Source organism: Leiobunum rupestre, chromosome 6 (genome assembly GCF_980474605.1).
Source record: "Leiobunum rupestre chromosome 6, qqLeiRupe1.1.hap1, whole genome shotgun sequence".
NCBI lineage: Eukaryota > Metazoa > Arthropoda > Arachnida > Opiliones > Sclerosomatidae > Leiobunum > Leiobunum rupestre.
Genome location: NC_143389.1, coordinates 2,306,987 through 2,329,659, shown reverse-complemented (window position 1 = coordinate 2,329,659; position 22,673 = coordinate 2,306,987).

Genomic DNA, 22,673 nt, shown 5'->3' with positions numbered 1-22,673 from the left:
TGAATTCCTCTTTTTAAAGAATATTAACCAATTGGTGTCGACATGGTACAAGTATTTGAATTTTAGTTATATGAAACAACCTTTATAATATACATTGCACTACAGCAACCTTTGCGTAAAAATATGGATATAATAATGTATTTCAGGTGGTATTATTCTTGCGGAAAACCACAATTTCAAGGTTCTCTAGTCTTAACATAACTTTCAATTTTATCACAAGTATACCGATATCTTATATACAGGGTGAGTAGGATGTACCACAATCATCAGGGTTTTTCAATGTACAGGTAGAAAGGGGGTCGGCACCGGAAGTCCCCGCTTCCTTCCCCCTTCCGGCAGGTGGCGTGGGGGGTCATTGACCTCCGCAGAGTGGCGCGCGCTGATTGGCTGGCGCGGTAACTACGCGGCGCCGGGAGCACGTGGTTACTACGCGTGTATCGCGCTGATTGGCTTGCGCGAAATTATTCAAAATGGCGCTGATTGGTTGGTGTTTTGGCGCGAAAAGGGGTCAGTACTCCTTTAAAGGAATTCCCAGGTTCGCTATACTCGGTCCCCGTTTTCCATTGTTAAAGTGGTGACAGGTTTGATTGATTGAGCAGGTGTTTATCGAGGAATGCGCCGTTGCTAGGTTACCCAGTACGCTGTAAGAGGAAACTCTAGATTTTTATTCGGGACGATTTCGTTGTATACGTAAATTTCGAAAGAAAAATGGCTGCGTTAAATAGCCGCGATATTCCTTTAAAATTTCTTTCGAAAAAAAAAAAACGATTAATGAGTTTCGTTAATTGGAAGGTACCAGGTGTACATAAATCAGACTTGGCCGCGCAAGGATTTTATTCGTTACCAGACAGTGTATCGGTCAAGTGCGCCTTCTGTCCGCTAGTCATAACCGATTGGAAAAGCGAAGCCCTCATTCGACACTTGGAAAAGATACCGCTTTGCCCTTTCATGAAAGGAGAATCTGTAGGAAACGAAACGAATCTCGAGTAGGGATGACGGTAGCTTACTTGGTAGGACGAACAACTTTGTAAATAGCAAATTAAAATAGTCACGAGTTCGAATCCCCTCCAAATAAGAGACCGTCATTCTTTTTATAAAAATGGACGACTTTTACGTAACTCTACCGAGTAACGCCTCTAGCGACCTCTATCCGGCGAATACTCAGTCAAACTTTAAAGTAAACTTGGGTCGTTCTATAACACTACCGGACAAATTTGTTGTTGGCGTGTCGGAAGTAATTTTGCCTCCCAACTGGGAAAATATCACGGATAAAACTAATAATTTTCAATTAAAAACGGTGGCGCCTGACTATTATAAAAAACGACCTTACATTTATAAAATCTCATTAAAAGTCGCTAAATTGGAAGCCGAAAAAGACACTGCCGGATTTGTCATCAAATATAGTCTGGTTAAAAAAGTTGTACGCGCTATTAAAGAAGGAATAAGGGAAAATGGACTGGACGCCTACATTTCGTTCAAAATCTGGGAAAAACCCGATGGACTTTATTGGATTTACGATCCGACAATACATAATCCGGCTGACCCGACCAAGAAAAAGAAGACCAATTTCGAGTTATTTATTCCTGACGGACCTTTGAAAGAACTGTTATGTTTCGAGAGCAAGGATGACACGGGATATCAATCGGGGGTATATCAACCGTCAAAACCGGTAACCCCCTCAACGAGGAGCATAATTTTAAATCATCTAAATTATATTGAAATCAAAGAAAATCATCTACGCGATATGACTTTTACACGCAACGTAGAAGTTGACTGTAATATTCCGATTGGAACTTATTTAAGTATTCAAGCAATATTAGACGCCATGTCAAACACTATCCCTGATCACGTGAGAAACCTTGTTCATTTCGGTATAAACCCCAATGGCACAATCCATGTAGGAGCTGATCACGGGGCTGTGACTATTTTCTTCAAATCGAGTAAGAAAGGATTAGGCGAATTATTAGGATTTACGGATTTCGATTTTGACCTGGATGGTCACGACAGTACTTATCTGGCCGATTTATCTAGAGGCGCGAGTACGCTTTATCTATAATCGAATTTAATATACCCCAGTATACCGGAGATACTTTCGCTCCTCTCATGAAAATTATACCGTTAGCGAGCAATGATCAGCCTAGTAATAAGTCTATTATATACGACAAAATAGACTATTACCCGGTTAAAGCAAGAGAGCTAGAGTTGATCGAGATAGACTTAAAAACTGATTTTGGAGAAAATTTGATATTTAACGCGGGGAAGACGGTCGTTCGACTTCATTTCAAGAAAGATGTCAGAGAGTGACAGTTATTTCCGTTACTTTAAGTCTCAATATGGGGGACGAGTGTTTGCCGGCCCCGTTTACCAGATAGGGCGTGGTTTGGGTGGAATATTTAAGAAATTAATGAGATATATTACACCGATGGTAATACCTTTACGCAGCGAAGCGCTAGGTCTCGGAAAGCGTATGTTCGGTGATTTGGAATCCGGTGTAGATCCGCAATTGGCTATCCGCAACAATTTACGATTAGCCGGAAGCAATTTGTTACGTAAAGCCGCCGACAGAATGAGTAAGCCCCAGTCAGGCAGTGGAACTCGTAAGAGACGCGCGCCTCCTAGACAACGGAAAAAGAAAACGAAAAAATCAAGGACGAAAGACGATTTTTTGGGATAAGAAACAATGGCGCTTCGAGAAGGCATGCTAAGTTCGTTAGACTTGTTCGAACGACCCGTGTTAAATACCAACATATTAGCTACAACCGAAATACGATATCTACCCACGAATAACTTAACCGACAATGGCCCTCTCGAATTTTTTATTCCGGCATCTGATGACTTAAACATTGATTTATCCAAAACTATGCTCAAACTAAAAATGAAACTCGTGCATTTCGATGGTACAGACGTACCAGCCACTGAAGTGAAAGTCGGGGTCACGAATAATCTTATTGGAACTCTTTTTTCGCAAATCGACGCGTATTTGGGCGACGCGTCTGTACAATCTACAAATAATCTTTCGGCGTATAACGCGTACTTGGCGAAATTGCTGAATTTTGGTGAAGGCGCTAAGAAAACGCAACTGGAGAATGGAATGTATTATATGTACTTAACCTGTAACCCGCAAGACATGTGGGAACCTGCTTTTAACAATGATCGTAACGGAATGCTGAAGAGATGCGCGCGAACGAAAGAATCGACCACGATTGAGTTAATGGGCCATTTACCCCTCGATATTTGTCACATTAATAAGTTTATTGTCAATCAACTACCCATAAGATTCCGCTTAGTACGAAGCCCTCGTTTAACTTGTATAATAGCTTTAAATCTTGTACCCGCCTTGAAGGCATATATTGCCGAAGTACCGCGGTTTTCTATTATTAAAAAACGGTTATTTCTACCAAGTTTATGTGTATTTTGTAATAGCTTTAGAGCAGGGAAAAGATTATAAGCTAATTTTAGAACAGGCGTATTTATACGTTACTAAAGTCAAGGTGGCTCCGCAGATAAGTTTAGCCCACGCTAGGATGCTAGAAAGCGGAATACCAGCGATTTATCCCATTACGCAAACAATTATGAAAAGTTTTTCTATCGCTCAGGGTCTGAAAAACATAAATCGCGATAACGTAATACTCGGGAGAATACCAAAAAGGGCAGTTGTAGTTTTTGTCAAAGAAGAAGCTTTCAACGGGTCATTGACCACAAATAGCTTGAAATTTGAGCATTTAAATATCACCGACTTATCTTTGTCAGTCGGACCGGATAGATACCCTCCTGACGACTTTCAAATGGATAATGCAAATTCAAATTACTGTTTACCTTTTCAGTCTTTATTCGAGTCAATGGGCATAGCTTCCGAAGATAGGGGTAATTATCTAAATTTTGCGAATTTTAAGAAGGGGTACACGATCTTTACTTTCGATATGTCGCCGGACCAGAATGCTTCGGCTGATCATACGAGTATTCCTCGACAGGGGTCTCTACGTTTAGATGTTCAATTGAAAGACCCCCTACCAACTAATATCGTGTGTATAATGTACTTTGAATTTGATAACGAGATTTTAATTACCCGGGACAGAAAGGTGATATATAGTATCGAATAAAATGAGCCACCCTGTTTTCTATTCGAATAGTTCGACGCGAGCTTTTGTTTGAGAATGATACGCCCCCCTTTTCTCTCCAACCAACTCGACATTTTTTTATCGGCGAATCTCGCGGAGCCTGAAATTTTAATTAACCGTCAAGGACATAGAAAATATGTGTGGAAGAATCTCTGGAACTATGAACAAGAAATTGAAAGATTTTTCAAAACCACTACAGAAGCTATACGTTTTCATAGCTGGTTGTCGGACAATGTCAAGTTGGAAGGATTCTTCTGTCAGCGTGGAAGAATTATTGATATTCGCGGCTATATTCGCGGGTCTAATTCAAATTACGACGTTGTGTATTCCTCCGCCAACGGGGTTGCCCTCGATAAAGAAGCCTGGGACCGTTTGAAGATTATCCGTACGAGTCTCGATAAAGAAATAACTGACCGAAAAGACGCTTTTGAAGGAATGAAAATGTCTATTTTAGACGAATTAAAAAGTGTATTATTTACGTTAACCGAGGCGTTCCCAAACCTGCCCTGCCATAATCAATTGGCCCATCACATTAGTTGCAAACCGATCGCGTCACATTTCTGCGAAAGACTCGAAAAAAGTGTCAAGATGGCGATACCCCTTATAAACTATGACAAAGTAATTAAGGCATTTTGCGTCAACTTTCCCGACTATAAACTGGGGGTAGAAAATGTATATCATAATATCATGCAAAATTAATCTGAAATTTATCAGAGCTGATGTATTAAAAATTTCCATTAAAATGTATAAAAATGTAAACTTTGCTGGTCTTTCATTTAATAATGTAGCACACTTTGAACTGTCAAGACATGAATATAGAATCTATTTATTTTGACCCAGAAAATCCCGGAAGTCTGGGAGGACTAAAACGTTTATCCCAACAATTACCCTCTATTTCCAAGAAAAAAATTAAAGATTGGGCGCTGACCCAAGACGCCTATACGTTGCACAAAGATAGAAAATTTAATTTTCCTAGAAATAGGACTTATGTCACGAGCTTGAACGAAGAACACCAGGCTGATTTAATGGAGTTAAACGAATTAAAAAATATTAATAAATTTAATTATATTCTTACTAATATCGATATTCTGTCCCGATATTTATTCGCTATTCCCGTGAAAAACAAGAGAGCGAGCGATATATTAGCGGCTTTCAAAAAAATCCACAAACAACGTAAGCCTTTGAAAATTAATACTGGTCAAGGCTCTGAATTTTTAAATCGTACCGTGCAACGCTATTTCAAGGACCAGGGGATTAAGCATTTCGTTTGTTACGGCGATAAAAAAAGCAGCGTATGCGAGAGAAAGAATAGGACGCTTAAAAATAAAATTTACAGATTTCTTACCAAAAGTAAAGGGAAAAAATTTATAAATGAACTACCAAAAATTGTAAAGTCCTATAACGACAGCGTTCATCGCACGACGGGATTTAGACCTAGCGAAGTAACCTTAGCCAATGAGCATCTTGTTTGGCAAAAACTATTTGGAAAGAAAGCGAAACGAGGGGAACCGAAATTCAAGATTGGCGATCACGTGCCCATATCAAAAACCAGCAAAGTATTTCGTAAGGGATTTTCACCATATCGAAGGTGATAAATAAACCCCGCCCACTCTACCATATCAAAGACAAGAGTAACGAGAAAATATTGGGGTCATTTTACCCCGAAGAAATTCAAAGGGTTTTGCCATGAATACTTTTCAATTGGACGCCTTTTTAAAATGCGACCCGAGAACCAAACCTTTTTTCTGGGCACATTTTCCAAAGATACTTTACCTCTAGATTGTCCGAAAAAAAAGCCCTTTTGTTTGGTGGCCAAGGTACAAGACTCATTCATGCCGGGAAGCCATTGGATAGGAATCTTCGTCAGTGCTAAAAATAAGAAAGGACAACGCGTGGGAGATTTTTTTTGTTCTTTCGGTCAACATTTTGATGTCTACGGTTTTAAATTGGATCATTTAGCTCAGAAATGGTTTTATAATAAAAATATAATTCAAGATATGAACCAAGAAACTTGCGGTTTGCACGTTGCTTCGTTTCTGTTAAATAGGTCTGCTGGATTAAGATTTAAGAAAATTTTAAAAATGTATAATAATGAAATATATATGAACGAAGCAATTTCGCTATTGACATTGTGTGTACATTTATTTAATCACGAAATCAGATTTTGTAATCAATAGTGTTTAATAAACATTAATTTTCCCATTCATTAATTTCCCAATCATTAATTTCACGATCTTTTGAATACGCCCGGCTTCTTTCTTTGCGACCTTGGCGGGTTGGCAATTCCTTTCTTGTCAAGAGCGGTCCTACGAAATGCAAGGAAACAGGTTCGGTCGTATTACGAAGGGTGGATTCTGAAGGCTTATAGCTGCTGTCTTTGAAAGTTGGCGTGCTATATTCATCGAGACTCGTTTCGCTTCGAGATTTACGTAGCTCAGCTCGAGCGGGCGAAGTGAAAACGTTCCTAGCGCCGTTCCTCCATTTCCCCTTTTGGTAGCCTGGAGTACTCGCAAAGTCAGGCTTGAATGGAATATTTCGTGACGTCACGAGATGCGGTGGGGCTGCAATTAAAGTTTTATGGGCGTAATCGGGCGATTGACTTTCGTCCAACCCCGAAATGCCGGAGACACTCTGCCATGGTGTAGAAATTCCAGGATTTATCGGTGATGCTGGGAGGGGCCGGTTAATAGCCATTTACAGTTGGCGGAGAGGATGCTGTGCGGCTCTTAGCACCTATTGTACGGGCGGCGTGGCGAATAGTTGATGGAGCTGATTTAGCGTTTGGGGAGGCGAAAAACACTTGGCGAGGCGAGCGGCGGGTTACCGAATGAAACGTTAGGTACAGCGGGAGGCTGGTAGATCGCACCGTGTGCTAACTGTATCGGCGCTAACGTACTCGAAGAAGGAGGTAAAGGGGGCGGTTTTATTTGAACGGCTGGAGCGCCGTCGTAGTCTTTAATTCTGAGATACCGCGCCAACATTGCCAGATATTCTCGTAGTTTTTCTTCTTCACTACCGTCTCGAACGGATTTGTTACGAATACTATTCATGTGTTCTTGTATTAAATTTAGCAATTTTTCGGTATCGGATAAATAGCTATCCGTGGGTAGCAAGACAAATTTCTTCATCGCGCCGGATTAATTATACGACCCAAGATTGGCGGGATGAGCGAATCGAGAATCGCCCCCCAAAAACCGCCCTTTGCGAGACTAGAATTCTTCGTCGATAACGATCACTGAGATCTCTTTGGCCTAGTTTTCTAATAGATTTTTTATATCGTTGTAATTGCCGTCGTTTATTCTCGCCAACGGGTAAAGATCCGCGGCAAATATTATGACAGATATTTGCGATAGAGCCAACCTGATCTCGTCTTTGATTTGGGGAAGCCTTTTTCAATAAAGTTAGATACGGGCAGCTTTCTATAATTGACCTGGGCAAAGGCATTTTACAGAATGACGTATAATTCGAATAAACACTTTGTTATATATTCTGATTATTACAATAATATACATTTTCCTCTACCAAAAATGATAAATACATAAAATAAAAAAAATTAATTTTCGGTAAATACTAGCATTGGTGCTTCTTCCATGAGGCATTGCGTTCTAACTTTTAGAAATTCGGGAGTTTTTTGTTGCAGGTCAACAACCACGTTAGAATAGGGCTTATCCGACGTTACGTAATTATAAACGTTGCTCAGAAAATTAGGGTTATGCGGAAAAATCTGATGACTTAAATGTTTTATTTGTGATGGATCACGGGGGCTTGGGAACAGGACTATAAATGAGGCGTTAAGCGAAATGTCGCGCGAAAATCTGCCCTGACCAAAGACGTTCTGGCATAAGAATACAATACTCAGATTCAGATGATGCGAACACACGCGAAAAAGTTCAGATACCAGCGCGTTGTCTAAGCACTCGCTCGAAAGGTCGTCTAGCACCAAGAGGTTGTTTTGTCTTTTGTCAAACAAATCTTCGGGTTTTTCACTAAAGAGCCCTTTATGGAATTCAATTTCGGGGGCGAGGGTTTTTAATTCGTCAAATTGATCGTTCCAAAGATTGTAGCAATATAAAATTTTTTGGGGTGGATTGTCGAACATTAAATTTTTATTTTTCAAGAGATTAAACGTCCAGTGACTTTTTCCCGACTTACTGGGGCCAGCCAAAAGAAAGGTATAGGGGGTTTGAAATTTTAGGCGAGTGAGAGACATGAATATCCGTAGGGAATAGAAGTACCGTCTTTGAAAAATATACGTTTCGTCGACGTAAATCCCACTAGTTTTTCGGCTTGTCTGAGATACAAGTGCCCGGTTTTTTGTCTTTTCACGTTAAAGGGAATCTCGACTCGGTATTTTAATTCGCGGTTCTCGAGCGCCAACTGCTTTATCGTGTCAAAGTTTAAGATGGTCTGATTTTTTTTAGTAAGAGTGACGCCTTTTATCTTGGTTAAAACTTTGCCCGATTCGAACAAGATAGAGTAACCCTTGGGGGCTATCGTGGTAAAAGCTTTAATGGGGTCATTAGGATATTCATCCGTAAGTCCGCCCAAGCTGCTTGATAAAGTTAAATCTAATTTCTTATCGTGTATCAGAATACAACTGTCCGTATCGCCATAGGCCAAATTAGGCCCTATTTTAGCCATAAGATTATATAATTTAATACGCCCATAAGAGGCGACGAAAATGCCCACAGTTGGGGAACCTTTACGATAAGCCGGGACGTGGTCTTCGTGATCTTTGGTCGTCACGAGAGCCATTCCGTCTTCTAGGAGTTTTAAATCGGTCAGCTCTTTCGTTTTATCAGTTAAAATTTTAACCAAGTCGGCGTAGGAATTTATAAAAGAACTATTATTTTGACGTAATTGAATTAGGTGACGCCCCCAAAAGCTGGTTAAGGGAAAGCTTGCCAGGCGCTTTGAGAGCCGGGTTAGAGCTAACCTCTTCTAGGCCTATTTTTATCCCGTTGTGTTCCCAAAAGTCGTTTAAATTTATTTTTGTTTTTCTTCTAAGGGGTCAACGTTTTTAGGAAAACTAGCGTATTGGGTTTTCATTTTGTAAAAATCTCTGACGTAATCGTCAAATAGGGGTGAATCGGAGTCGAAAGTTTCGCGATAATGCTGCACTTCGTGAATTTGTAAAACTTTATAATTATATTGAAGGGATAAATAAAACTCGGGGGTAGTGTACGTATCCGTAATCGCGCGTTCCGCCTCGGTATGACGACAGTCGGCTAGATTATAAAAGGCGCACGTTCTGCATAGCGTAAACATTAATTTATCGCCAATCAGGGGGCCCAAGACGGGGAGATATATATCTTGGGGTGGGAGAAGGTCGCTTTGATTAGCCCGAAACAGAAATCGGGTTCGTAATTAAAGTTGCTAGTTAAGATTTCGGGGAGCCCTTTGGGGTAGCGGTAATTTTTGGACATGGAGACAGAGGGATACATACTGTTAAAATCGTAAAATTTAATCGGCCTCTCGGGGGTGGATTCTATATACAGTAAAAAGTTTTCATCGCGCCCGCCCCTCAGAGCGCTTCGCGAATTGATCGGATCGGAGAAAGCCAGCTCGTCGCAAAAAGAACTTTTTCGGGGTTTTCTTTTAAAAAAGTGTCCCATTCACATTCCCATATGGTAATTAAACGCGCGTTGGGGTAATTTTGACGATAAAACTCGATTTTGTCGAGTTTTTAAGTAATTATTGATATTAGATTCTTTAAGTTCGTAATTGTACCCATTATGGTCAGTGTGATTGGGAGACCCGTGCCAGAAACACCCGAAAAATTCCCCAATTATTAAAGGGTCAGCGCTGTAAATGTCGGGGTGGTAAGGAGCTAAAAACCTTTATCCCTCCAACGATCGCGCCGTTTGAAACTTTACGTGCAATTTTTGCTCCAAGTAAGCCGCCCATCTGAGAGCTTTAACGGAATGCTTGCCCCTGTACCCTGCTGGCGGGATAATAGCTTTGGTATTTGGTTTCAGATACCGGCTCAAAAATAAATCCGTTAAAGCTCCCGGTAGAGTCGCGCTTTTTCCCGCCAAAATGTCGAAATTGACCTTTTCTCTAAAAAGATTTCTGAACCGGTCAAAACCCCTCAGTAATAGCTTGATGTCATCAATGGCGTACTTTGTCAACACTTCTTTTAAATCAAAAACGGTACATTTTTGGGCGTCGTACCAAGTTTCGAAATTTGCCAATTGGTCGGGGGTGAATTTATCTACTACGAAAAAGGATTTTTCCGGTACGACGCCGATATAGTCTAAGGTGTCTTTTTTTAGGAATGAATACGGGAAAAATCCCTTGCTTTCGCTTAAATTAAAGGTTTTGGAGAAGCTTCTGCGAGGGGCTGGAAAATAAGAAAAGCTATCTATAAATCTTATATTGTATTTGGAAAGAAACATCGCGAGAAGTTTGCAGCCTTTAAAGATAACTTCGGGGATTATTGGCCGGGTCAGAATTCCTTTTAATACGAGTAAACTGTCAAATCCAGACCCAAAATGCGAAATGCACGTAATGTTTTTAAAAACTGGTTCGACCTTTGAATATTTGGTCTTACCCTTTTTTGCAACGACCTGACTCTCCAATAAGTAATCTAAAAATGTCTCGACGCAATTAAAGCCGGTAAAGGTACGGTAATCGTACGTTTCAGAGTACGTACTGTCTTGAATAGCGGTAATGAGCAGCACGGGTTTAATCTCGTCATTGTCGACTAAAGTTTCAAAATCAAAGTAAAGGATTCTGGTGGAATTTTCTGGTAACGTGAAAGGTTGAACAAAACACGCATTTTTCGGGTGCTCAATTTTACAATAATGACATGTCAAATCGCATACGTGGTCCCCTTCAAACTCTTTCCCGCAAGTTAGGCAACGTTTAAGTTTGTCGCACGTGCCTAATTCTATATGCTTTTGGAAGCACGTATTCCCCGAAAAATATCTAAAGCAGTTGGCGCAACGTTGACTAGCTTCGGTATGGGAAACATTCGTGTCGAGACACCGCTTACAGCTGACGGGGCCCTCGCAATTGTGCTGTTTTTTACTTTGCTACTCACAAAAACTTTCAAACAAAATGGACAGTACCCTATTCCCCCGAACATGGCGGCGTAAGACCTCACTACGTGGACGTGGTTTCCTAATTTAAGGAGAAAGATTTGTTTGGGTTGAAAGTGGCCTAAATAAATTGGGTCAAAATTGGAATCGGAATCGAGTAAGATAATTTGATAATCGGGCAAGACATTTTGGAATTGAGGAATGTCTTTTATTTCAACAGGACCTGGTGGAACTTTTGATAATCTGTGTAACGCTAAGGCCGCTTTTTTGTTTTGGATGGTTGACATTACGAATGTAATCTAGATCATTCATATTAAAATTATTGGATTGGCCTTTATTTTTTAATTCTTGGTAGTCAGCGAGGCATTGTCCTACCGCTACCGCCCTAGCAAAACACAGATTATCTGAATTGCGAATTGGGATAAAGGTATTGCCCTGTTCAATGTAATTATCTAAGCACTCAATAGTCCTGTTACGAATATTTTTTCGACTACCACTCATATTGGTGTCTTGCAGAAGAATTATGTCGAATTTTAGGGGGGCCTCGAAGTATAAATTCTTATGGGACTGGGCTACCTGCTCGATACCGCTTAAAATTCTATCGGCCGTTAACTCGTTTAGGTTCATAAATCGGAAATTAATGGGCTCTTCGAGTTCGTCCGAACTGACCGCTATTCTGATACGACTATAACCCTGATTTTCATCGGTAATTTCGTTTAATAGGGTTGGAAAATTTCGTTTAATTGGGTTTCTATTCGCGCGTGGTTGAGATCGTCCAAGTTTTTGAACTCGCACTTGAATTCTAAAGTTTTACATTTGTATTTTTTGGAAGTCCGAGAGATAATTTTAGTAACCGAATAATAGTTCTCAGGTCGAAACCTGGTGCTTAAATCGAGAGGGGCTTCTTGAGTCATTGTAATTTACGAATTTCGTCGTAGCGTTGAGTCACTTCCCTCAATAACCGCAGGACGTCGTGAATGTCTCTTCTTCCGTATAGGGTCAGCGATTTTGCAAATGAGGAACCAGAATTTTTGGTCAAGCAAGTGTGACCGGTGGCCTGGCTATGGCGAATTTCTAATTTATCACCCTCAATTAGGTAAACGGCGTCTTGGTCCTTGACGTTTTCTAAGGCTGCTTTAAGCTGGGGTCCTGATTCTAGTTTAACGCATACACCCTGTTTAGTCGGTTGCGGAAGACTGGATGCTACGCGCGTGGCGTAACGCCTTATATCTATATATATTTTTTGGTCAAAGGTCGTTATTTTAACGCCCAAATCTCCGAGCTCGGAGAATTCTAATACAATATCGTGGCAAGTGGTATTCTTTGTTAATTTTTCTTGGTCTTGGTTAGCCCCTTTCCCCGCGAATAATTGTCGAGGTTTATTTTTTTTAATTACTTCGCCGACTTTTGATTTTCTAGCGTATACTTCGGGCCACTTCACTGGTGCTGTTGGGGGAGTGTCATAATCGAGCTTAATGTCGTCTCGGGCTGCCTAAGACATATAGAGATTAAAAACTAATCTCGCTTAAAAAATTTCAAAAACATAATTACCATCTTGCTGATTGGTCGTCGGGGAGAGTGAGGGCGGTGTTCGTCGCTTCTGCGAAATTGACCGTTGCGCGGTTTCTTTTATACTCGCTAGGTAAGGGGGGGGAAAGAACGAAATAATCGCGTGACAGTCCTATTAACAGGCGTATTCAATTTGTCAAAATGATTAATTACTTAACGAAAGCGGAATGAACCGGTTCTACCATGACTATGCGAAAGGATTGTTCACTAACGCATTTCCAGCGAATGCGCGACTCAATTTAATTCGATGACATAATTAATAGGTGATTCTCTCGGTATTGTCACTAAAGGTATTTGCGCCGCTAAGTTATTTCTACGCCGAATAACACCTGCTCAATCAATCAAACCTGTCACCACTTTAACAATGGAAAACGGGGACCGAGTATAACCAACCTGGGAATTCCTTTAAAGGAGTACTAACCCCTTTTCGCGCCAAAACACCAACCAATCAGCGCCATTTTGAATAATTTCGCGCCAGCCAATCAGCGCGCAGTACACGCGTAGTAACCACGCGAATATCTCAAAATCTGTTTTAGGTACGATTTTGAAATTGTCAAGCCGTATACAAGATGTAGGGAAAAACCTACTGCGAGAATGTCGATGACCTTGAACCATGTCTTCAAGGTCATCCAAAAACTAACTCGAGAACCGTAAGTGTTACAAAGTTCGTTCCAATTAGAAAAGTGTTCCACGTGTTTTTCGAAGTACCAATAGATTGGACCTGATCGGATTTGACCAATAGAAAGCCGAGAAATGCTAGATGAAAAACAAGAAGTTCGTTAAGTTGATAACGTGTCGAAAGTGAGATTTGGGAGCTGATAACTCTAAAGATATTCGTGTTAGAGTACTGAAATTTGCTACACATCCTCATCAGGATTGAGGGTCTTTAGTTTAAAAATTTCAATGACCTTGAATCATGTCTTTAAGGTCATCCAAAAACTAACGCGAGAACCGTAAGTGTTAGAAAGTTGATTTCAATTAGAAAAGTGTTCCACGTCACATTGTAGGGCTAATTTGCTTTGATTCGATCGAATTTGACCCATAGGAAGTTGAGGAACTGTATTTGAAAATTGAAAGAAGACGCACATAACTCGAAACCAATTCGTGTTACATCGAAATTTGCTAGACAAACTCATTGTGGTGGGAGTTTTTCAAGTTTGTAAAATTGGATGACCTTGAAGACGTGGTTTAAGGTGTGAAAACATTATCTCGCGATCCATTGGGTTTAGAAACTAGGTTTCAATAGGAAATTTGCTAATCACCACTTTCTCGTCAAAGCAGTTTTGAACCATTAGAACGAAAGCACCGACGACAGCGTGTCCGCTAAAAAAAGCGATGTTGGAAACCTATAAAGTCATGACCGAAGCCGGAAACGAGAGAGGATGAATCACAGCCAACGCGGAAAGAGATCGCATTTAAGAAGAGTCAGCATAAACCGCGCTGGCGACAACGGAAATACCTGGCAAGCACCACTCGTGTATAAAAGACGGATCATTCCAGTAAATGAGACCAAAAATCGTCCGCCAACACCAAGTCAATGTAAATTTTAGGACCGTTGCTAACCCCCATCACAGAGCGAGTATCCGGGCATTAAAGTCAGTTGTATCTAAAAATATTATGGAATAGTTTATTCGCTACAGTCTGGCAAAGTTTTTCGCTGGGACTGACTTGTCTCGCTAAGACTGGTCACGCCTACCTCTGGTCCGGCAAAGCCGAATGGGTTTCTCGCCATACGGTGTGTCTTCCGGTATTATTATCTCTGGTTGCACTTCTCTAGGAGAGTAAGAAAACATATCATATCACCTCAACTTAATCTTTGTAAAACTCCTGCTGGTCCTTTTAAGTTTCGTGTGCCTCAATTTATCTCAAACAATTTGATTAATAAATAAGAAAAATTTGCCAATCACTGGGCATCAAATAACTTGAAATGTTGACATGCCAATTGTTTGAAATATCAGTAATGGGTTGACGATTTCAGCACTTTTCAACAAAGTCTGGAATTTAGTGTTTAATTTTCTAGCTACATGTATCTAATTTCCAATCTAGAGAGCGATTGTAATATTGAAAGCAATGAGAATGGTCTTAGTTTGCGAGCAAGAAAACAATTGAGAGAACTTGAACAAACGATAATATTCGAATAATGAATAAAAGGGCCGATAATGAATAAATGTTTAGTTTGGAAATAGGTTTTTATGGGAATTCACCAAAAGATTGATACACAAGTGTTCGAAAAAAAAAAACGAGATTGCTATTACTATGAAATATGGATACATTTTATAAGAGATCTGTCGATGGCTTTCACGAATACGAGCCAAAAGAAGGATTTCCAAATTAATAAATATTTTTGGTCAAAGAGCACGAGTAAAGCGAGCAGAGACCACTACTAGACTTAAAATATTTTCGTGTTTGTGTGGTTGTCTTTACGCAATTGCAAACGTCCATAAAAAAATTTCGTTTAAAAATACATCAGTTGTGAAATCTATAATTCATGTATAGCTTAAAGAAGTTAAATATCAAATATGAATATATGATATATTACGTAATACGTAATACATATTACATATCACATAATATAATATTTTTTTCCTTATTTTTCTTTATATTATATTATTTTTTTTATTAAGCCAACCCATCAAGGAGCTGGCGTTTATTTTATCCTTCAAAAAAGTACAATACAATTTATAAAGAGGACATTTGCTATTATTATTGATGGCCTCAAATGAGAAATTTCAAATTACTAAAAATTTAAAATAAAACAACTTAAAAAGAATGTTTTAGTGATAAATAATTTGAAATTTGTTCAACAATCTCGCTTGCCAAAAACTCGTTCAAAAATTGGGTTTTGTATTTTTTATACCTATGGTCTTCCATATCCATAAAAGTGCACAGTCTTGTTACAAAGTGGGTTTCTATTAATTTTGAACTATTATCTATGCAGTAGTTCATTTTCTTATTGTAAGAGAAGTATAAAGCGAGCTTACTAATAGCGAGGATAACATTAGTCACGTTTCAAAATGGTTGGCTATTTACAGCCAGTATACCATATTGGTCAAATCAAAGTTTTTATCACAGCTTCAACTTTCCTCAAGAACAATTGGGTTATTTCGCAACCAAAAAACATATGTTTCAGCGTTCCATCCTCGTTAGCACAGAAGGGACACGCGGGACTAAGATAACACAGTTTGAAAGCCAATTTCGGAGCTATAACGAAACTATACATTAAGTGCCACAATATATTGTTTTTGTGTCGGTTTAACGAGCGAAGCCAACACACTTTACAATTTATCGCGATATCGTTGATTTCATCTATCGTGTCACAAAAGATTTTTAATGGCCTTAATTCGTTATTAGAAGACACTGGATATAAGTACTTTTCAATTTCGAGTTTAACAGTATCAATTAATAGCTCCTGTTTCTTATTATTAAGATTAAGCTCTAACTGAAAATCGACGATTAAAACGTCTCCAGCGGTAGCTTCGTTAAGGAATTCGGCTGAGAATTATCGATATAAAGAGGACTGGATCATTGTTAACTGGCGAGATATCGCTCTAGTTGTTGCTGCGCTGAGTTTTTTACCCAACTGCTGGATCTAGGAACGTTTGGCCTCCCGGGTTAAAAATATCCCGAAAGTATCTAAAGCCTTTCGCTTTCCACTTTGGATGAAACAAAGTTAAATTTAAGAATGGACATTTCCATATTGGGAAAGTCAATAAGCTAGGAAGATTTGATGGTTTTCTTAACAGGACAGGTAACGACTTGCAGAAATAAAAAAGATCCTGATAGAATTTTGGAAATTCGTTGATATCGAGGTCAAACTCGCGATAGCTCAAAATGACGAAATCAAAGTTCATGCTGTTTGTGTATTTTAAGTTATATTTCATAAAATATATTTCAACTGAATGACCTTGACCTTCTATTGATTTTTTAGCTTTACAAAGGCGAATTTTTGCCACTGATTTTCAATTTTTTGGAGACCGAGTCTCGCCATTCCAAATGACGTCGAGATCTTTCTGGAATATTTGAGAAAACCTCTTAAACGGGTTGTTTATGTGGGGTAGCAAATAATAAGATTTGCCTAAGATTGAATTGCAAAGTCGGGCGCGTCCTTTGTCTGACAAGTTTAAGGATACAGTTTTGACATTTTCTAGAGACGTAGATATATCCCGCGTAATTTGTGTAACCTGCTCGTTCTACCAATTTACGTTTGGAGTAAAAACTAGTCCCAATATTTTTATCTTCTTGTTGCTCCAACAGATTCCCAAAGGAGCATTTGTTCTGTCTTTCCACGCTCCTAGCCAGAGACCGCTACTTTTTTCGAGGTTAAAACACGCGTTACTAGTCTTTCCATATCGAATACATTAGGATTTAATGTTTGAAAACCCTTGGTTCGATGTTACGAAGCTATGTGTATCATCCGCGAAAGACGAGACGGATAAAGGTCTTGAGAGGAAGGAAAGGAAGTCTAATGGAGTGGGCACTTAATTTTTCTCTAAAGTAACACAGAAAGGGCTCAATTGACAAATTAAAGAGGTACGACGATAAAGGGTCTCCCTGTCTTATGTCATTCAATTTTTTTTTATCTTGGATATAAGTACATTGTTCAACTTCACCCTGGCTTCTGCTGATTGGTATGTTGCCTTTATAAATCCCGTGATAATATTCCCAAGCCCAACGTGGTCCAAGATTTTAAATAAGTAGCCGTGGTTAACTCGGTCGAAAGCCTTCATTTGATCTAGCGAAACAATGGCCAGGGGTTCATTGTCCCTTGTGTAATACTGAATAGCATCACGCAAAATGGCGATATTTGAACTAATAGTCCGGCCTGGAATGCTGGACGTTTGATCCTCGTGAATTAAATTCTCTATAACTTTTTGAATCCGACTTGCTAGGATCTTGGTAAAAATTTTATAATCAGCTTTAAGGAGAGATGAGGCGCCAGTTTCGTAGGAGCTTCGGGTCATCTTTTTTAAAGATCAGTACTATAATACTATCAGTTTACTATAGAGCGAAAGAGTAGAAAAAGAGTTTCACCAATTATAGGCCAGAAGTGTCGATAAAATTCGTTGGTTAATCCGTCTTGGCCAGGATATTTGCGTTCGGGTAAGGTTCTAATGATGTCGTCCAATTCATTTTTTTTCCAAAGGTTTCTCGCAGGTGGATTTATCCTCTTGCCTGAGTTGCGGTAGAATTAAGTGGTAGTGGTCGTCTTCTGAAACTACCGCTTTATGACGGAAAAGGTTTTGGTAAAATGTTCTAACTTCAGCAAGAATTTCGAATTTATTTGAAGTTTCGTTGCCGTCCTGTTTGATTATGCCATTCAATTTGCTTATGCCTTTGAAGCTTTCTTCTATGAAGAGTCGCTCAGAGGGGTATTTCGACGCTAAGGAGAAATCAACCTTAGCTCGTGTAAGTATACCTTCAGCACGTTTGTGTTCTAAGTCCAATAGTTTGGCGACTAATACTGGTTTTTTCTTTCTCGGAGATCTCCGGATCAGCAGTCAGCTTCATTTGAATTTCAGCAATTTCATCGGATCTCTTAGCGGTTGAGCGGTAAGTGTACTCTTTGCATATGCACTTTAATAAATGCTTAGTTTTCACCCACCAGGGCAAGATATCTTCGGATTTCTTGGTTAAGTGTTTGATTCGGTCATTCCAAAAAAAAATAAAAAAATATTTTCAAATTTGTTTGTCTCTCAGTAAGGAGTTGTTAAAACACCAATTGTCGCTACAGCTTCGGGCAGGGACGTTCGTAGGGATGAAAAGAGGTTGGTGGTCTGACCTAGAGTCCTAGACCCACCGTAAAGGCTATTGATTTTTTATCGTAGGAAGTAATGCCGGGAGACATAGTATCGATCCAAACGGGCTGGAATTTCTTGTCCAAGTGGTGGCGTGGCTATACGGGTTTAATGTCCTAAAAACGTCCTTCAGTTGGTAGAGTTTGATAAGTTCATTTAATTTGCTGCAAACTAGTTTTCTTGTCTCGACCAGAGCCTGAACGGATTGCGGATAATCCGTGAAAAATCCGATCCGTTAAGGTTAAGTAATCCGTAGCCATGGACAAATTGGTCGGTTGTGGATTTTAACCTCTTAAAATTTTACGGATTGGATCTTGCTTGGATTAATCTGATCCTAAACGGATTTAGATTTTCAAAACCCAATCCGTCCTTATCCGTACACTTTGGATCCAATTCGTCCGCCGCCCTTTTTCTTCGGATATAATCCGTAAGCGTTCAAACCGTAAGAAATTTAATCCGAACCGTCCGATTCCACAATTAATATAATACAGTTTGCGAAAAAATACAATCCGTATGATTACGGATGAATGTATCTGAATAATTGGACGGAGTGGTCGGTAACGGTTTTCACCTCTTAAAAATTAACGCATTGGATTTTAATTCGATGAATCCGATACTGAACAGATTCGGGTTTTCCCAATTCAATCCGTCCGCGGTCCGTTCACTTCAGATGCAACTGTAAGCATTTTATGCGTAGTAAATATAATTCGTACAGTCTAATCCGAAGATAAAAACGCTTAAATTTGTAGGAAAACGGACTAATATATCCGAATAAATGGATTGCTTGGTTAGTTACGGATTTTGACTTCTAACTCGTTATACGAAGGGGAATTTTTGTATGAATCTGAACTTGAATGGATTTGATTAATTAGCGGAGCGTAGACTGAATTTGTTCCTTGTCGAATAGTCAATGATTCACGTGTCGGTGACATAGAATCTACAATACTCTGCATTAGTCCTGAACGTGAGATATCGCTATAATTTAGAGCCACCGAGGGTGGTTTTGGTATGGCGATAATGGCTTCCCGGGTCCAAATTATAACTGAGGAATTCGGAGAGTCTTATAGAGCGGTTTTGATATCAATTTATTCTTTTTACGTTTGAGATGCGTCCCTGTTTGCTCTTCAAGAGAAAACATCGCAACCTTTGAGATTTTTCGCCTGTGATGTTTCTGGAAAAACATCGTGTTCTTCACGGTTTTCGAGAAAAAGCATCGAGGTCATCATAGTTTACGATAGAATACATTTTGTTCATAGAGGCCTTCGCGATATAATAATCTCGGTATTTTATGCGAGGAAACATCATGATAATTGAGGGTTAAGAGAAAGTGTTGGAGGTCAAAATGACACTGCGCCGAGAGTCTACAGTCGTATAAACTTCCCAATGTGCAGAACGGTATTCACGAGATAAAACACCATACTTATCATGAAATGACGAGTTCTTACTCTATTTAGAAAGTTGGAGTTTCTACTAAGAATTTCCCTTTTTCCCCTTCGCCCCCTTCCTACGCTGATTAACCCTGGATGTATAATTTGAAAGCCCTTATTTTAGGTGGTGACGTTTTGACTATTTTATAAAATGCCGATTTCACAAGATATGCTTTTTAGTATATACTAACTTTTGGTCTAAAGCCCCGTTCACACTACAAGTAAATGGGTTACTTGATTGTATCCAATTAATTGAACGCAAGAACGGAAAAATTTAAACAATAGCTACAATTTTTTTCTGATCACACTCCATGCCAAGTTCGTATAAAGGTGTAATTGTCGCCAAGCGCCATAAAACGAAAACGGGAGGGGGCATACATGTACTTTTCATTTTCAATAAAAATTCTGAAATTGAAAATAAAAGTATCTTAACCCCTTTTATATTACGGAAATGTTTTTGAAGCGAGGTATTATTGAACTCGAGACAATTGTGGGCTGGCGGAGTGGTTATTGATTTCACCTCGCAGCAAGAGAAACCGGGTTTGATCCCAACTTGTGAGACTGACAATTGGGAGTGAAAACCCGAAACAACTCCTTCTGCGTTGAGTTTGCAAGTTATCTCCTCTCTTCGGTTTCCCGTTCTATAAAAATCTGTTGGGGTTAACGGTAATCTTAGTGAGTGTAGGGAGCTGTTTGCTCGCGTGTCATGAAGCGCTTGCCACCACCCTCCTATACGCATTGTAACCCGGCTACCTGAATTAAAGGCTTTAAAAGTCGCTTGATGACTTAAGCCTTAGTTGGTGGTTTGGGTATTAGCCTAGCTGATTATTATTGTTTCGGCGCGAAATAGTTTTACTTTTTATCCAGTCGCATCATCGCCATTGGTCTTTTTACGGGGTTTTAGTGTCTCAATCAGGTTATCAGGCAATTGTCTGCCATCCGCAACAACATTCCCAGTAAACGACGTTGCAGTGACGTTGCCGGTGTGATAAATCATGAACCATCGTGCCTCGAATAGGAGAGTTTTGTTAAAAGTCATAAATAAAATAGTTGATTGCCGTTTGTCGTAATTTGTAAAAGTAAGTAAGTAAGTAACTGTAAATTATAAATCGCAAAGCTTTCATTTTACTGTTAGGAAGTAGAGCCTTTTTTAAGATCGAATTTCCGATTGTTGTTATTGTTTTTTGGCTATTTGCAAAATTTGTGATGGTCATTGCGACGAGTAATAACATGAGAAACATGATACCACTATGGGAAAATATTTAAGTAGATCCTTTCTTCACGGTGATGCCAAAAAAATTCCGAAATAGCGCTTTTCGGTAGCGGCACGTAGAACTAATAATCTAAAGCAACTTCGGGAAATTTGACGTTCAATTTAAAAGCTTCATGCGTATTTAGCCACCTTAACTTCACAGATGGAATATTAACTTCAATTATTATTATTTTTTAAACTAATAGCTATTGTTATTAAACACGATAACTCTTAGTTACGAGGGGAAGGGGGAGTTCAAAAAGTGTATTTTTTGCGTTACGTAATTTGTGAGCAGCCCCAAAGTGGGAAAAACAAAACCCAAGTATTTAAATTATCTAGCATAAAACTGGGGTAATTCTGAATGCAAAAGGAAAAGCAACATTTTTACAATTAAATGTTACCATTAACTTTTGTGATGCGTAATATTAAAATTGTGGTGCATAATTGTGCGTAATTTGTGCGTTTGATTGGTTAACACGTTAATATGAAAGTACAAAGTAGGGTGGCTAGGGTAAAGTTACCCCCTTTAAATTTGTTAATTCGTTCCGAGAACCATGGGTGCATAATGGGGGTATTAGTGGTGCGTAATGAGTGTTAAAGTGAAAAGTGAAAATCGTACAATCATAAGTTGTATTTAATGTAATACATTAGATTTAAACGTTTATCTCATCGTCAACGTATTCACAGATAAGCATTACTCTGTAATCCGCTATAGCCGCTTAATTTGTTGACACTTCAATCCGTTTAAGAAAATTCAATGTGTAAGGATAAGTAAAATGCGAAACTCTCCAATTCGTAGCCATTGTCCACGGATGGATTACATTTTTTAAAACCAAAATCCGTTCAGTGACCGTCTTGGTCTCATTCAACCAAATCCAAACCGTCAAATTGTAATCCGTAACTGACTAATCCATCCAATTATTCGTATGTATTCATCCGTAATCCTACGGATTATATTTTATCACAGATTGGATTATTTTAAATTACGGATTGGACGGTTCGGTTCGGATTGTATCCGACGTGAATGGACCCCAGACGGATCGGATTTGGAAAACCCGAATTCGTTCAGTATCGGATTCATATAATCCAAATCCAATCCGTAAATTTTGAAGAGGTGAAAATCCATAACTGACCAACCCGTCCAATTATTCTTATATATTCATCCGTAATCCTACGGATTGGATTTTTTTGCAGGTTGAATTATTTTGATAGTCTGATCGGACATTTTGGATTAAATAACTTACGGATGCAACGCGTACGAATTGTGTCCGTCGTAAACAGTTCACGGACGGATTGAATCCGAACCAAGTGATCACAGACAGATTGGACCTTTAAAAACAACGATCCGTTCAGGCTCTAGTCTCGACTGTATTATGTCGGTCTAAATGCGGATATAAGGTGCAATTAAAGTCTCCAAGCACCATTATATTAAGGAAGCTACAAGTTTGGATATCTTTCGTTATTACGTC